Here is an 18099-nt window from a genome sequence, read left to right as displayed (position 1 = left end):
GACTTTTAATAAGTATTAGACCAAGCAGGTCTAGCACTTGGGTCCTGTCCCTTCTATGTGTAGTGGCAGGGGGGGGGGGGGGGGCTGTGGAATCACACACACACTAACCTCCCCCCCACCCACACACACACACACTAATCCCCCCTTGATATTATATTAATATTATTCATTTGCTCCTTTACCCCCATCTCCCGCCCAATCCACATGCATAGCCCCCAACTGCACAGGCGCTGCTAAAGAGGGAGAGGGAGGGGGGTATAGAGAAGGAGAGGGTGAGGGGGTAGAGTGGGAGGGGAAGGGGGGTAGAGAGGGAGAGGGAGGGGGTCGAGATTGAGGGGTAGGGGATGCGTGACCTCACAGGGGAGGGCTTGTCCCTGAACGCAATACTCCACCACTCACCCATAAGTCTCAATACTCACCACTCCCGAGAGGGGGAGGTGGTGTAGAGTGGGAGGGGGCAAAAGGGAGGAGGCAGAGAGGGAGGGTGGGCAGAGATGGGGGGGTTAGAGGGGGTAGAGGGGGGGGAGGGTAGAGAGGGAGGGGGTAGGGAGGGAGGGGAGGAGGTAGTGGGGAGGGGCTAGAGATGGAGGTGGGGGGATAGAGAGGGAGGGGGAGGGTGTAGATAGGGGGAGGGTGTGTGAATAACCCGAGGAGGGGAGTGTGAATGACCCGTGGGGGTGTGTGAATAACTCGGGGGGGGGGGAGGAATGACCTGGGGAGAGGGTGAATAACCCATGGCGGGGGGTGAATAACCGGTTGGGGGGGTTGAATAACACAGGGGGGGGAGAGAGTGAATAACCCGGTGGGGGGGGGGGGGGGGGGGGAAAAACCCGGGGGGATGGGATGGGGTGACGTCACTCGAAGCGCGTGGAAGATTCTGTGTGTAAGAAGGCTCCGAGCCGAGCCATTGTGACGACATCAGTGAAAGCTGGTTGTTTTAAATTCAAAGTTGAAACTTCTTACTTACTTTTAATCAGTAACTGGACTAAGTGGGACCCGTTGGGTCCCAGCTTCACAAGGGCAGGCTGGTCCCCCAACGCAATATTCCACCTCTCCACCAATTCCAAGATTGCTGGCCAGTGGGGGGGGCTTTCTGGAGCTGGCAGCACAGTCAGTCAGGCCTGGCTTGGTGGGCTGGTAGCTCATAAACTGCCAGAAATTCTGCTGAAAACAGGTGACAGACTCTGGGAGAGAAAACGGGGAGAGGGTGGACAATCAATTTCAGACATTTTCATCTTTTTTTACAGATCACAGCAATGAAGAAGGAAAGTCTATCCTTGCGTGTATCTCTGGAGCGCTAGAATGGGTGTTGTGGGCTGAAGGGACTGGTTTCCAGAGGGCATTGTGGACTGAATGGATTCTTGGACTTGCACTTCAGCGAGTCATGGCTGGTGGGCTGGCAGTTCACTAAGTCATGGCTGGTGGGCTGGCACTTCAGTCACTTACAGCTGGTGTGGTGGCAGTTCACTCAGTTACCTCTCCTCCCTTCACCCCCAACTCTGCTCCTTGCCATTCCCCTCCCCCCCATGCATTCAGTCCATCTCCCCTCAACCTCCCCGCCCCCCCCCCCCATGCACTCTTAGTGTCTCTCCGACAGCGCAGCCATTTCTGCCTATTAGGTTCCCATTGTGATGAAGAACACACAGGTATGGCAAGTGGAGAAAGGATTTATTAAAGTTTAAAATGTGAATGAATCTTAAAACATGAATCTAAGTCCAACCTCACAGCACTCCAAGCAGAGTGCAAGCAGCAAGTCCAACCTCACAGCACTCCAAGCACTCCAACAGACACACACACACACACAGACACACACACAGAGACACAGACACACACAGACACGCACACACACGGACACACACAGAGGGACACACATACAGGGACACACAGAGAAACACACACAGGGCCACACACAGGGACACACCGAGAAACACACACAGGGACACACAGAGAAACACACACAGGGACACACAGAAACAGACACTCACGCACACCTATACACACACTCACACATACACATACACACACACAAACACAATGACACACAAACACACAAAAACACAATGACACACACACACACACACACACACACACACACACACACACACACACACACACACACACACACACACACACACACACACACACACACAGCACCAATACTAAAATGCCAAGTAACTTCAGAACGTGGTAAGCATACTGAATCCTGTTACTAACCAGGTACTCTATGTAAGTAGTTTGAAAATAAGAACACAGGTGTGCCTAAACCAAATTATTCAAATGTTTAAAGCCTTTTTTAAATTCTGAAACACTCCTCTAGAGCTGCTGCTACTGCAAAAACGTGCTTTAAATAACTTTCAACAAACACACACACAATCACCACATGTATGGCAGTAAGCTCTCTTGAATTACTTAAACGGTTCAGGGCGGCGTCTCCACTTGGCACCTTCCGCATTCAGCACCACCTCTGAACTCACCGGAAATGACGCAATCAGCACATCTCTCCACTAAACAGAAGTCACTAAATGAATGGCAATTTTGCATTAAACACATTCCTGATCTAATAAAACCTTTATTCACAGTTTTTCCTTCCAAAAACTGTCGCATTTAAAACGCAAGCGGCACACTTGTCAAAAGGCACACTTTTCGATTTGCGGCACATTCGAAAGGCACACTCTTCAATTAGTGGCACAGTTGAGGGGCACACTTTTCAATTAGCGGCAGTCGAGAGGCACTCTTTTCAATTAGTGGCACAGTTGAGAGGCACACTTTTCAATTAGTGGCACAGTCGGAAGGCACAATTTTCAATTGGCGACACAGTTGAGAGGCACACTTTTCAATTAGCAGCACAGTTGAGAGGCACACTTTTCAATTAATGGCAGCACAGTCTAAAAGACACACTTTGCAATTAGCGGCACAGTCTAAAAGACACACTTCAATTGGTGCTACAGTCGAAAGGCACACTTTTCAATTGGCAGCACAGTCAAAAGGCACACTTTTCAATTGGCGCCACAGTCAAAAGACACACTTTAGAAATAGCGGCACAGTCAAAAGGTACACTTTTCAATTAGCGGCACAGTCAAAAGGTACACCTTTCAATTAGCGGCAAATGCATGGCAGATGCAGTATAATGTGGATAAATGTGAGGTTATCCACTTTGGTGGCAAAAACAGGAAAGTAGACTATTATCTGAATGGTGGCAGATTAGGAAAAGGGGACATGCAACGAGACCTGAGTGTCATGGTACACCAGTCATTGAAAGTAGGCATGCAGGTGCAGCAGGCAGTGAAGAAAGCGAATGGTATGTTAGCATTCATAGCAAATGGATTTGAGTATAGGAGCAGGGAGGTTCTACTGCAGTTGTACAGGGCCTTGGTGAGACCACACCTGGAGTATTGTGTACAGTTTTGGTCTCCTAATCTGAGGAAAGACATTCTTGCCATAGAGGGAGTGCAGAGAAGGTTCACCAGACTGATTCCTGGGATGTCAGGACTTTCATATGAAGAAAGACTGGATAGACTCGGCTTGTACTTGCTAGAATTTAGATGATTGAGGGGGGATCGTATAGAAATGTACATAATTCTTAATGGGTTGGACAGGCTAGATGCAGGAAGATTGTTCCCGATGTTGGGGAAGTCCAGAACAAGGGGTCACAGTTTAAGGATAAGGGGGAAGTCTGTTAGGGCCGAGATGAGAAAAACATTTTTCACACCGAGAGTGGTGAATCTGTGGAATTCTCTGCCACAGAAGGTAGTTGAGGCCAGTTCATTGGCTATATTTAAGAGGGAGTTAGATGTGGCCCTTGTGACTAATGGGATCAGGGGGTATGGAGAGAATGCAGGTACAGGATACTGAGTTGGATGATCAGCCATGATCATATTGAATGGCGTTGCAGGATCGAAGGGCCGAATGGCCTACTCCTACACCTATTTTCTATGTTTCTTTGTTTCTATGATAATTGAAAAGTGTGCCTTTTGACTGTGCCGCTTATTGAAAAGTGTGCATTTTTACTGTTCCGCTAATTGAAAAGTGTGCCTTTCGACTGTGCCGCTAATTGAAAAGTGCCTATCGACTGTGCCGCCAATTGAAAAGTGTTTCTTTTAGACTGTGCCACTAATTGAAAAGTGTGCCTTTTGACTGTGCTGCCAATTGAAAAGTGTGTCTTTTGACTGTGCCACTATTTGTGACGTGTGCCTTTTGAATGTGCTGCTAATTGATAAGTGTGCCTCTCGACTGTGCCGCTAATTGAAAATTGTGCCTCTTGACTGCCGTTAATTAAAAAGTGTGCCCCTCGACTGTGCTGCTAATTGAAATGTGTGCCTTTCGACAGTGCCTATAATTGAAAAGTGTACCTTTCGACTGTGCCACTAATTGGAAAGAGTATCTTTTGACTGATGCGCCACTTGAAAAGTGTGCCTTTCGATTGTCCCGCCAATCGAAAATTGTGCCTTTCGACTGAACCGCCAATTGAAAAGTGTGTCTTTTATAATGTGCCCCCAATGTGCCATGTATTTGCCCACTGACCCAACCTATCCAGGTCACCTTGCAGCCTCCTAGCATCCTCGTCACAGCTAACACTGCCCCCCAGCTTAGTGTCATCCGCAAACTTGGAGATGTTGCATTCAATTCCCTCGTCCAAATCATTAATATATATTGTAAATATTTGGGGTCCCAGCACTGAGCCTTGCGGAACCCCTCTAGGCACTGCCTGCCTTTCTGAAAAGGACCCAGTTTACTCCTGCTCTTTGCTTCCTGTGCCAACCAGTTCTCTATCCACATCAATACTGAACCCCCAATACCGTGTGCTTTAAGTTTGTATACTAATCTCTTATGTGGGACCTTGTCGAAAGCCTTCTGAAAGTCCAGATATAACACATCCACTGGTTCTCCCTTATCCACTCTACTAGTTACATCCTCAAAAAATTCTATAAGATTTGTCAGACATGATTTACCTTTCATAAATCCATGCTGACTTTGTCCAATGATTTCACCACTTTCCAAATGTGCTGCTATCCCATCTTTAATAACTGACTCTAGCATTTTCCCCACTATCGATGTTAGACTAACTGGTCTGTAATTCCCCGTTTTCTCTCTCCCTCCCTTTTTAGTAAGTGGGGTTACATTAGCTACCCTCCAATCCTCAGGAACTACTCCAGAATCTAAAGAGTTTTGAAACATTTCCACTAATGCATCCACTATTTCTGGGGCTACTTCCTTAAATAATCTTGGATGCAGCCTATCTGGCCCTGGGGATTTATCGGCCTTTAATCCATTCAATTTATCTAACACCACTTCCCGGCTAACCTGGATTTCACTCAGTTCGTCCATCTCATTTGACCCCCGGTCCCCTGCTATTTCCGGCAGATTATTTATGTCTTCCATAGTGAAGACAGAATCAAAGTAGTTGTTCAATTGGTCTGCCATGTCCTGGTTCCCCATGATCAATTCACCTGTTTCTGATTGCAAGGGACCGACATTTGTTTTAACTAATCTTTTTCTCTTCCCATATCTATAAAATCTTTTGCAATCAGTTTTTATGTTCCCTGCCAGTTTTCTTTCATAATCTATTTTCCCTTTCCTAATTAAGCCCTTTGTCCTTCTCTGCTGGATTTCTCCCAATCCCTGATTTCCATTGTTATCCATGGATGCACTACCTTCCCAGATTTATTCATTTGCCAAACTGGGATGAACAATTGTTGTAGTTCATCCATGAAGTCTTTAAATGCCTTCCATTGCATATCCACCATCAACCCTTTAAGAATCAATCGCCAGTCTATCTTGGCCAATTCACGTCTCATACCCTCAAAGTTACCTTTCTTTAAGTTCAGAACCTTTGTTTCTGAATTAACAATGTCACTCTCCTTCCTAATGAATACAATACAATACAATCAGTTTTATTCGTCACAATGCACATAAAGTGCAAGTGAAATTAATTTGCCAGCAGCGGGACAATGAGAAAGAACACACAAAAACACAATAACATTTTAACACAAACATCCACCACAGCATTCATCACTGTGGTGGAAGGCACAAAATTTGGCCAGTCCTCCATTTTCCTGGAAAAAGTCACCTCTCCATGGAGAAGGCGACCGAAGCGGTTTCCCCCTCACCCCCCCACACCACCCCCAACACAAAACACACAAAGAAACAAATGAAGAACTGAACCATATTATGGTCACCTTTGCCCAAAGGGGCCACGCACAACAAGACTGCTAACTAACCCTTCCTCATTACTCAATACCCTGTCTAGAATAGCCTGTTCTCTCGTTTGTTCCTCTATATGTTGGTTTAGAAAATTATCCCGCATACATTCCAAGAAATCCTCTTCCTCAGCACCCCTGCCAATTTGATTCACCCAATCTATATGTAGATTGAAGTCACCAATTTTAACTGTTTTACCTTTGTTGCACGCATTTCTAATTTCCTGTTTGATGCCATCCCCAACTCCAGTACTACTGTTAGGTGGCCTGTACATAACTCCCACTAGTGTTTTCTGCCCCTTAGTCTTTCGTAGCTCTACCCATATCGATTCCACTTCCTCCATGCTAATGTCCTTCCTTTCTATTGCGTTAATCTCCTCTCTAACCAGCAAAGCTACCACACCTCCTTTTCCTTTCTGTCTATCCCTCCTGAATATTGAATACCCCTGGATGTTCAGCTCCCAGCCTTGGTCACCCTGGAGCCATGTCTCCGTGATCCCAACTATATCATATTCATTAATAACTATCTGCACATTCAACTCATCCACATTATTATGAATGCTCCTTACATTGAGACACAAAGCCTTCAGGCTTGTTTTTACAACACTCTTACCCCTTATACAATTATGTTGAAAAGTGGCCCTTTTTGATTTTTGCCCTGGATTTGTCTGCCTACCACTTTTATTTTTCACCTTGCTACCTATTGCTTCTACCCTCATTTTGCACCCCTCTGTCTCTCTGCTCACACATTTAAGAAACCCATTTAAGAAATTAGCGGCACAGTCGAGAGGCACACTTTTCAATTGGCGGAACAGTCAAACAACACACTTTTCAATTAGCGGCACAGTCAAAAGGCACACTTTTCAATTAGCAGCACAGTCAAAAGGTACACTTTTCAATTAGCGGCACAGGCGAAAGGCACACTTTTCAATTAGCGGCACAGTCGAGAGGCACACTTTTCAATTAGCGGCACAGTCGAAAGGCACACTTTTCAATTAGCAGCATAGTCAAAAGGCACATCAAAAGGCACAGTCAAAAGGCACATACAAACATTTATTCCTTCCAAACACAGTTCCAAATAATCCACATAAAAGCACATAAAACCACACTCACGGTTTAGTAGACATCGGTTCTGTATTCAGTTGATTCACAGCTCAGACTGAGAGTCGTGACCTCTCCCTCCCCATCTTGTAGCGACTGTGACACATCCACACTTCTGGGTTTTATAGGCCCTCCCCCTCACACCAGAAGGGGTGTAGCATTCATGGCATGATTGACAGGAGAGAGAATCTCAACATTAAAAAAAAATTAATGTCTTTTATTTTTCATCTATCGGAAAAATCCTCTGGCCCTGACAGCTGGAGGGGGACTCTGAGTAAGGTGGCCAAAAATCACAGCCGTATGTTCTAGCAATTTTTCTAAAATCAATATGCAGCGCAAACAGGAAGTGGTCAAGATTTGACTTTTAATTATATAGATTTTCAAAGCAAACACACTTGCCTTTTCAAAGCAACCACACTCGCAACCACATTTTCAAACTTAAATTTCAAACCACATTAAGGGCACTCACAGGTCAGTAAAACCACACTCACGGTTTAGTAGACATGTGTTCAGTGTTCAGTTGATTCACAGCTCTGACAGAGAGCTGTGACCTCTCGCTCCCCCATCTTGCAGCGACTGACGCACGTTCACACTTCCGGGTTATATGGTCCCTCCCCCTCCCACCGGAAGGGGAGTGGTCTTCATGACATGATTGACAGGAGAGAGAATCTCAACATTCTTTAAGCATTAATAAGTCTTTTATTTTTAATCGATGGGAAAAATTCTCTGGCCCTGACAGCTGGACCAATGACATAGATAGAAAAAGGGAAGAGGTCCAGAAAGGAGAATTTAGGGAGTTAGGAAGAGAGTTAACGAAAAGGACCGCATAGGTAACAATCTCAGGATTACGGCCTGTGCCACGCGACAGTGAGAGTAGGAATGGAGCGAGGTGGAGGATAAATGCGTGGCTGAAGGACTGGTGCGGTGGGCAGGGATTCAAGTTTCTGGATCATTGGAACCTCTTTGGGGAAGGAGTGACCTGTACAAAAAGGACGGGTTGCACTTGAACCCGAGGGGGACCAATATCCTGGCGGGGAGATTTGCAAAGGCTACTGGGTAGACTTTAAACTAGAACAGTTGGGGGGAGGGACTCAAATAGAGAAAGCTAGTAGACAGTGTGTGAGGCAGGATGCAGAGAAGGGAAGCACTCAGACACAACATGTAGGGGGGAAAAGAAGAAAAAATAATAAACAGAGAATAAGAGATGGTGGGTTTCTTAAATATATGAGCAGAGAGACAAAGGGGTGTAAAATGAGGGTAGAAGCAATAGGTAGCAAGGTGAAAAGTAAAAGTGGCAGGCAGACAATTCCAGGGCAAAAATCAAAACGAGCCATCTTTCAACATGATTGTATAAGGGGTAAGAGTGATGTAAAAACAAGCCTGAAGGCTTTGTAGTCTCAATGCATGGAGCATTCGTAATAAGGTGGATGAGTTGAATGTGCAGATAGCTATTAATGGCTATGATATAGTTGGGATCACGGAGACATGGCTCCAGGGTGACCAAGGCTGGGAGCTGAACATCCAGCGATATTCAATATTCAGGAGGGATAGACAGAAAGGAAAAGGAGGTGTGGTAGCGTTGCTGGTTAGAGAGGAGATTAACGCAATAGAAAGGAAGGACATTAGCCAGTAGGATGTGGAATCAATAACGGTAGAGCTGCGAAACACTAAGGGGCAGAAAATGCTAGTGGCAGTTGTGTACAGGCCATCTAACAGAAGTAGTAGAGTTGGGGTTGGCATCAAACAGGAAATTAGAAATGCATGCAACAAAGGTAAAACAGTTATAATGGGTGACTTCAATCTACATATAGGTTGGGTGAATCAAATTGGCAGGGGTGCTGAGGAAGAGGATTTCTTGGAATGTATGCTGGATAGTTTTCTAAACCAACATGTAGAAGAACCAATGAGAGAGCAGGCTATTCTAGACTGGGTATTGAGTAATGAGGAAGGGTTAGTTAGCAGTCTTGTTGTGCATGGCCCCTTGGGCAAGAGTGACCATAATATGGTTGAGTTCTTCATTAGGATGGAGAGTGACATAATTAATTCAGAAACAAGGGTTCTGAACTTAGAGAAAGGTAACTTTGAGGGAATGAGACGTGAATTGGCCAAGATAGACTGGCAATTAATTCTTAAAGGGTTGACGGTGGATATGCAATGGAAGGCATTTAAAGGCTGCATGGATGAACTACAACAATTGTTCATCCCAGTTTGGCAAATGAATAAATCAGGGAAGGTAGTGCATCCGTGGATAACAAGTGAAATCAGGGATAGTATCAAAACAAAAGATGAAGCATACAAATTAGCCAGAAAAAGCAGCCTACCAGAGGACTGGGAGAAATTCAGTCCAGCAGAGGATGATAAAGGGCTTAATTAGGAAAGGGAAAATAGATTATGAAAGAAAACTGGCAGGGAACATAAAAACTGACTGCAAAAGTTTTTATAGATATGTGAAGAGAAAAAGATTAGTTAAAACAAAGTCCCTTGCAATCAGAAACAGGTGAATTGATCATGGAGAACAAGGACATGGCAGACCAATTGAATAACTACTTTGGTTCTCTTCACTAAGGAAGACTTAAATAATCTGCCGTAAATAGCAGGGGACCGGGGGTCAAATAAGATGGAGCAACTGAGTGAATTCCAGGTTAGCCGGGAAGTGGTGTTAGGTAAATTGAATGGATTAAAGGCCGATAAATCCCCAGGGCCAGATAGGCTGCATCCCAGAGTACTTAAGGATGTAGCCCCTGAAATAGTGGATGCATTAGTGATAATTTTTCAAAACTCTTTAGATTCTGGTGCAGTTCCTGGGGATTGGAGGGTAGCCAATGTAACCCCGCTTTTTAAAAATGGAGGGAGAGAGAAAACGGGGAATTACAGTTAGTCTAACATCGGTAGTGGGGAAACTGGTAGAGTCAGTTATTAAAAATGGGATAGCAGCACATTTGGAAAGTGGTGACAAAGTCAGCATGGATTTATGAAAGGTAAATCATGTCTGATGAATCTTATAGAATTTTTCGAGTATGTAACTAGTAGAGTGGATCAGGGAGAACCAGTGGATGTGTTATGTCTGAACTTTCAGAAGGCTTTCGACAAGGTCCCAAATAAGAGATTAGTATACAAACTTAAAGCAGACGGTATTGGGGGTTCAGTATTGATGTGGATAGAGAACTGGTTGGCAGACAGGAAGCAAAGAGCAGGAGTAAACTGGGTCCTTTTCAGAAAGGCAGGCAGTGACTAGTGGGGTTCCGCAAGGCTCAGTGCTGGGACCCCAACTATTTACAATATATATTAATGATTTGGACGAGGGAATTGAATGCAACATCTCCAAGTTTGCAGATGACACGAAGCTGGGGTGCAGTGTTAGCTGTGAGGAGAGTAAACAGGCACTAGAGACCGTGTATGATTTAAACACATCTTTAATGAGCATTAAAACTTAACAGCGTTGAGGACAACAGGTTGTCAGTGCATCCCAGCTGCTCAAACTGGCAGTGCCGGGTACGAGTGTTAGTATAAGTGTTATAGTGGGGTGGAGTTAGTGATGGTGGCTTATGTGTGATTGGTTCACATGCATCATCAATCTATATCCTTCCCCCTTAGGATTAAGTGTGGAAAGGGCACCCATGCCATGGAGTTAAACATACTCGCCATATCTGTCTGGTGGTCTGCTAACACGGCCCAAGCGCGTGCGGACCCTCCCCTCCCTTTCCTGAAAGATGAGACGGAGAGCTTGGAGGCAAGAATGGCACGGGAGAGGCTCTGGGGACCGAAAGGGGAAACATGCGGTAGGTGGGGCCCCGTGGTTAGTGGAGACCGAGGGATGAGGAGAGGTGTAAGGCATGCGGGGACGGGTGGGAGACATTGCGGAAGGCAGCTGGAACTGGATCGGTGGAGCATAAGGACCAGCAGGCGTTGGTCGGGGCTCCCTCACAGCAAGCAGGTGTTGTCGACTTCTCCGGTATACCGGTCCCTCACAGTCCACCAGGTAGGATCGTGGCTTGTCAGTCGGGCTGACAACAGTGCCCAGACGGGAATGTCCAGTTGAAGTTCGTAGACAGACGACCTGGCCCGGCAGTAGAGGCTTGAGTGGTCTGCTGGAACTGTCGTATGACCGTTTCTGGATGTCATGCTTCTCTTGGAGATGTTTCTGGATGATGGCAGGCTTCAGCACCCGAGGGACCAGCTGCTGTTGTGTGATGGGGACCGGAGACCTCATCAATCTCGACATTAGGCGCTGTGCCGGCAATCCAAAGGTTCCGTCTCTGGCAATGTTTCTGAGGTTCAGGAGATCGAGATAAACGCCTGACTTTGAAATGCGCGCTCCCTCCAGCAAGTGCTTGGCACTTCTGACAGCGCGTTCAGCGAGTCCATTACTCTGTGGATACTCGGGACTGCTCGTGACGTGCTGGAAGTTCCATCGGTCTGCAAAAAGCTTGAACATGTGGCTGGTGAACTGCCGACCGTTGTTGGTTCTCAGGCTGACAGGAGCGCCATAGGCGGAGAAATGTCTTTTCAGCTTCTTGATGACCATCTCAGATGTGAGGGAGGTCAGTTGGTCTAGTTCAAACCAGTTAGAAAATTAGTCGACCCTGCCTGGCCCGCCCTCGGGAAAGCATGCAATTACTGCAAAACGTTAAATCACTTTACTTCAGTTTGTCGGGCAGCAATTCGGGCTCGAGGGAGGAATTCGCCCAGCTCCAAGTCTAATTTCAATTTTAGCAACGAGACAGCAACAGTATCACCCCCCAATTCCAGCTCGAAGCCGCACCCGAATACAGCCCATTTAACTCACAAGATGATTCGACTGTTTACTCTTTACAGCATGCTGCTGCCAAGAACTCAGATCCAACCAGGACGATATCTGTAAACAATGTAGACTTTGGCGGGAAATTAAACACGGGGGCGAAAGTAAACACAATGTCAATCAACCTCTTCAACAAGATTCGAACTAACGAGCCTCTCATCAAGGACAAACCCACTTTAAATGCTTTTGGAGGGGAGCTATTGGTTCCTCTGGGCAAAACCAACTTGAAATGTGTATTAAAAAAACCACATGGGATTTGACCTTCTATGTCTTGAACTTTAATTCAGTTACTCTGCTTGGCAATCGTGCCTGTCAGGAGCTGGGGCAATCGTGCCTGTCAGGAGCTGGAGCTGATTTACTTTGACAAAACTGTCCACAAGCTGCAAATTTCGTTTGACCTGCTGAGTGAATTCCCAGATCTTTTCAACAACAACCAAGGCAAGTTGCCTGTGACCTACAAGACTATTACCGACCCCGATGTGACACCTGTCATCTGAGCCCCACACCGATTGTCATTTGCCATGACAGACAGGGTTCACTCTATGCTGAAAGACATGGCCTCCATAGGCGTAATTAAAGCAGTTAGCGACCGCACCGACTTGGTCTCAACCATGATTGCCACAGTCAACAGGGAAAGAACGAAATCCATCTGTGCATCAACCCGAAAGATCTGAACACTGCCATTAAATGACCACACATCCCACTTCTGACACCATGTAAACATTCACCAGAGACCGTGTATGATTTAAACGCATCTTTAATGAGAATGTAGTTGAGGCCAGTTCATTGGCTACATTTAAGAGGGAGTTAGATGTGGCCCTTGTGGCTAAAGGGATCAGGGGGTATGTAGAGAAAGCAGGTACAGGATACTGAGTTGGATGATCAGCCATGATATTGAATGGCCGAATGGCCTGCTCCTGCACCTATGTTCTATGTTTCTATGTTTCTATATACACATACACACATACAAGATCAGACTTTTAATAAGTGTATGATATGATAGATATGATATGATATTTTAAGATAGATAGATAGATAGATAGATAGATAGATAGATAGATAGATAGATAGATAGATGGATGGATGGATGGATGGATGGATGGATGGATGGATGGATGGATGGATGGATGGATGGATGGATGGATGGATGGATGGATGGATGGATGGATGGATGGATGGATGGATGGATGGATGGATGGATGGATGGATGGATGGATGGATGGATGGATGGATGGATGGATGGATGGATGGATGGATAGATAGATAGATAGATAGATAGATAGATAGATAGATAGATAGATAGATAGATAGATAGATAGATAGATAGATAGATACATTGATAGATAGATAGATAGATAAGATAAGATAATTTATTTGCCACACAACCAGGGTCGGTGGAATTTGGGTTGTCAGCAGCGATACAATAATAAAGAACACACAACCACAATAAAAATGTAACACAAACATCCACCACAGCATTCATCACTGTGGTGGAAGGCACAAAATTTGCGGCACAGTCAAAAGGCAAACTTTTCAATTAGCAGCACAGTCAAAAGGTACACTTTTCAATTTGCGGCACAGTCTAAAAGACACACATTTCAATTGGCGGCACAGTCAAAAGGCACACTTTTCAATTAGCTGCACAATCAAAAGGCACACTTTCCAATTAATGGCACGGTCGATAGGTACACTTTTCAATTAGCGGCACAGTCGAAAGGCACACTTTTCAATTAGCGGCACACTTTTCAATTAGCGGCACAGTCGAAAGGCACACTTTTCAATTAGCAGCATAGTCAAAAGGCACATCAAAAGGCACAGTCAAAAGGCACATACAAACATTTATTCCTTCCAAACACAGTTCCAAATAATCCACATAAAAGCACATAAAACCACACTCACGGTTTAGTAGACATCGGTTCTGTATTCAGTTGATTCACAGCTCAGACTGAGAGTCGTGACCTCTCCCTCCCCATCTTGTAGCGACTGTGACACATCCACACTTCTGGGTTTTATAGGCCCTCCCCCTCACACCAGAAGGGGTGTGGCATTCATGGCATGATTGACAGGAGAGAGAATCTCAACATTAAAAAAAAATTAATAAGTCTTTTATTTTTCATCTATCGGAAATATCCTCTGGCCCTGACAGCTGGAGGGGGACTGAGTAAGGTGGCCAAAAATCACAGCCGTAAGTTCTAGCAATTTTTCTAAAATCAATATACAGCGCAAACAGGAAGTGGTCAAGATTTGACTTTTAATTATATAGATTTTCAAAGCAAACACACTTGCCTTTTCAAAGCAACCACACTCGCAACCACATTTTCAAACTTAAATTTCAAACCACATTAAGGGCACTCACAGGTCAGTAAAACCACACTCACGGTTTAGTAGACATGTGTTCAGTGTTCAGTTGATTCACAGCTCGTTCACACTTCCGGGTTATATGGTCCCTCCCCCTCCCACCGGGCTCAACATTTTTTAAGCATTAATAAGTCTTTTATTTTTAATCGATGGGAAAAATTCTCTGGCCCTGACAGCTGGACCAATGACATAAATAGAAAAAGGGAAGAGGTCCAGAATGGAGAATTTAGGGAGTTAGGAAGAGAGTTAACGAAAAGGACCGCATAGGTAACAATCTCAGGATTACGGCCTGTGCCACGCGACAGTGAGAGTAGGAATGGAGCGAGGTGGAGGATAAATGCGTGGCTGAAGGAGTGGTGCGGTGGGCAGGGATTCAAGTTTCTGGATCATTGGAACCTCTTTGGGGAAGGAGTGACCTGTACAAAAAGGACGGGTTGCACTTGAACCCGAGGGGGACCAATATCCTGGCGGGGAGATTTGCAAAGGCTACTGGGTAGACTTTAAACTAGAACAGTTGGGGGGAGGGACTCAAATAGAGAAAGCTAGTAGACAGTGTGTGAGGCAGGAGGCAGAGAAGGGAAGCATTCAGACACAACATGTAGGGGGGAAAGAAGAAAAAATAATAAACAGAGAATAAGAGATGGTGGGTTTCTTAAATATATGAGCAGAGAGACAAAGGGGTGTAAAATGAGGGTAGAAGCAATAGGTAGCAAGGTGAAAAGTAAAAGTGGCAGGCAGACAATTCCAGGGCAAAAATCAAAACGAGCCATCTTTCAACATGATTGTATAAGGGGTAAGAGTGATGTAAAAACAAGCCTGAAGGCTTTGTGTCTCAATGCATGGAGCATTCGTAATAAGGTGGATGAGTTGAATGTGCAGATAGCTATTAATGGCTATGATATAGTTGGGATCACGGAGACATGGCTCCAGGGTGACCAAGGCTGGGAGCTGAACATCCAGCGATATTCAATATTCAGGAGGGATAGACAGAAAGGAAAAGGAGATGTGGTAGTGTTGCTGGTTAGAGAGGAGATTAACGCAATAGAAAGAAAGGACATTAGCCAGTAGGATGTGGAATCAATAACGGTAGAGCTGCGAAACACTAAGGGGCAGAAAATGCTAGTGGCAGTTGTGTACAGGCCATCTAACAGAAGTAGTAGAGTTGGGGTTGGCATCAAACAGGAAATTAGAAATGCTTGCAACAAAGGTAAAACAGTTATAATGGGTGACTTCAATCTACATATAGGTTGGGTGAATCAAATTGGCAGGGGTGCTGAGGAAGAGGATTTCTTGGAATGTATGCGGGATACTTTTCTAAACCAACATGTAGAAGAACCAATGAGAGAGCAGGCTATTCTAGACTGGGTATTGAGTAATGAAGAAGGGCTAGTTAGCAGTCTTGTTGTGCATGGCCTCTTGGGCAAGAGTGACCATAATATGGTTGAGTTCTTCATTAGGATGGAGAGTGACATAATTAATTCAGAAACAAGGGTTCTGAACTTAGAGAAAGGTAACTGTGAGGGAATGAGACGTGAATTGGCCGAGATAGACTGGCAATTAATTCTTAAAGGGTTGACGGTGGAAATGCAATGGAAGGCATTTAAAGGCTGCATGGATGAACTACAACAATTGTTCATCCCAGTTTGGCAAATGAATAAATCAGGGAAGGTAGTGCATCCGTGGATAACAAGTGAAATCAGGGATAGTATCAAAACAAAAGATGAAGCATACAAATTAGCCAGAAAAAGCAGCCTACCAGAGGACTGGGAGAAGTTCAGTCCAGCAGAGGATGATAAAGGGCTTAATTAGGAAAGGGAAAATAGATTATGAAAGAAAACTGGCAGGGAACATAAAAACTGACTGCAAAAGTTTTTATAGATATGTGAAGAGAAAAAGATTAGTTAAAACAAAGTCCCTTGCAGTCAGAAACAGGTGAATTGATCATGGAGAACAAGGACATGGCAGACCAATTGAATAACTACTTTGGTTCTCTTCACTAAGGAAGACTTAAATAATCTGCCGTAAATAGCAGGGGACCGGGGGTCAAATAAGATGGAGCAACTGAGTGAATTCCAGGTTAGCCGGGAAGTGGTGTTAGGTAAATTGAATGGATTAAAGGCCGATAAATCCCCAGGGCCAGATAGGCTGCATCCCAGAGTACTTAAGGATGTAGCCCCTGAAATAGTGGATGCATTAGTGATAATTTTTCAAAACTCTTTAGATTCTGGTGCAGTTCCTGGGGATTGGAGGGTAGCTAATGTAACCCCGCTTTTTAAAAATGGAGGGAGAGAGAAAACGGGGAATTACAGTTAGTCTAACATCGGTAGTGGGGAAACTGCTAGAGTCAGTTTTAAAAATGGGATAGCAGCACATTTGGAAAGTGGTGAAATCATTAGACAAAGTCAGCATGGATTTATGAAAGGTAAATCATGTCTGATGAATCTTATAGAATTTTTCGAGTATGTAACTAGTAGAGTGGATCAGGGAGAACCAGTGGATGTGTTATATCTGAACTTTCAGAAGGCTTTCGACAAGGTCCCAAATAAGAGATTAGTATACAAACTTAAAGCAGACGGTATTGGGGGTTCAGTATTGATGTGGATAGAGAACTGGTTGGCAGACAGGAAGCAAAGAGCAGGAGTAAACTGGGTCCTTTTCAGAAAGGCAGGCAGTGACTAGTGGGGTTCCGCAAGGCTCAGTGCTGGGACCCCAACTATTTACAATATATATTAATGATTTGGACGAGGGAATTGAATGCAACATCTCCAAGTTTGCAGATGACACGAAGCTGGGGCGCAGTGTTAGCTGTGAGGAGAGTAAACAGGCACCAGAGACCGTGTATGATTTAAACACATCTTTAATGAGCATTAAAACTTAACAGCGTTGAGGACAACAGGTTGTCAGTGCATCCCAGCTGCTCAAACTTGCAGTGCCGGGAACGAGTGTTAGTATAAGTGTTATAGTGGGGTGGAGTTAGTGATGGTGGCTTATGTGTGATTGGTTCACATGCATCATCAATCTATATCCTCCCCCCTTAGGATTAAGTGTGGAAAGGGCACCCATGCCATGGAGTTAAACATACTCGCCATATCTGTCTGGTGGTCTGCTAACACGGCCCAAGCGCGTGCGGACCCTCCCCTCCCTTTCCTGAAAGATGAGACGGAGAGCTTGGAGGCAAGAATGGCACGGGAGAGGCTCTGGGGACCGAAAGGGGAAACATGCGGTAGGTGGGGCCCCATGGTTAGTGGAGACCGAGGGATGAGGAGAGGTGTAAGGCATGCGGGGACGGGTGGGAGACATTGCGGAAGGCAGCTGGAACTGGATCGGTGGAGCATAGGGACCAGCAGGCGTTGGTCGGGGCTCCCTCACAGCAAGCAGGTGTTGTCGACTTCTCCGGTATACCGGTCCCTCACAGTCCACCGGGTAGGATCGTGGCTTGTCAGTCGGGCTGACAACAGTGCCCAGACGGGAATGACCAGTTGAAGTTCGTAGACAGACAACCTGGCCCGGCAGTATAGGCTTGAGTGGTCTGCTGGAACTGTCGTATGACCGTTTCTGGATGTCATGCTTCTCTTGGAGATGTTTCTGGATGATGGCAGGCTTCAGCACCCGAGGGACCAGCTGCTGTTGTGCGGTGGGGACCGG

Source organism: Amblyraja radiata, chromosome 33, assembly GCF_010909765.2.
Source record: "Amblyraja radiata isolate CabotCenter1 chromosome 33, sAmbRad1.1.pri, whole genome shotgun sequence".
NCBI classification, from domain to species: domain Eukaryota; kingdom Metazoa; phylum Chordata; class Chondrichthyes; order Rajiformes; family Rajidae; genus Amblyraja; species Amblyraja radiata.
Note: the sequence above shows the minus strand (reverse complement) of the source record.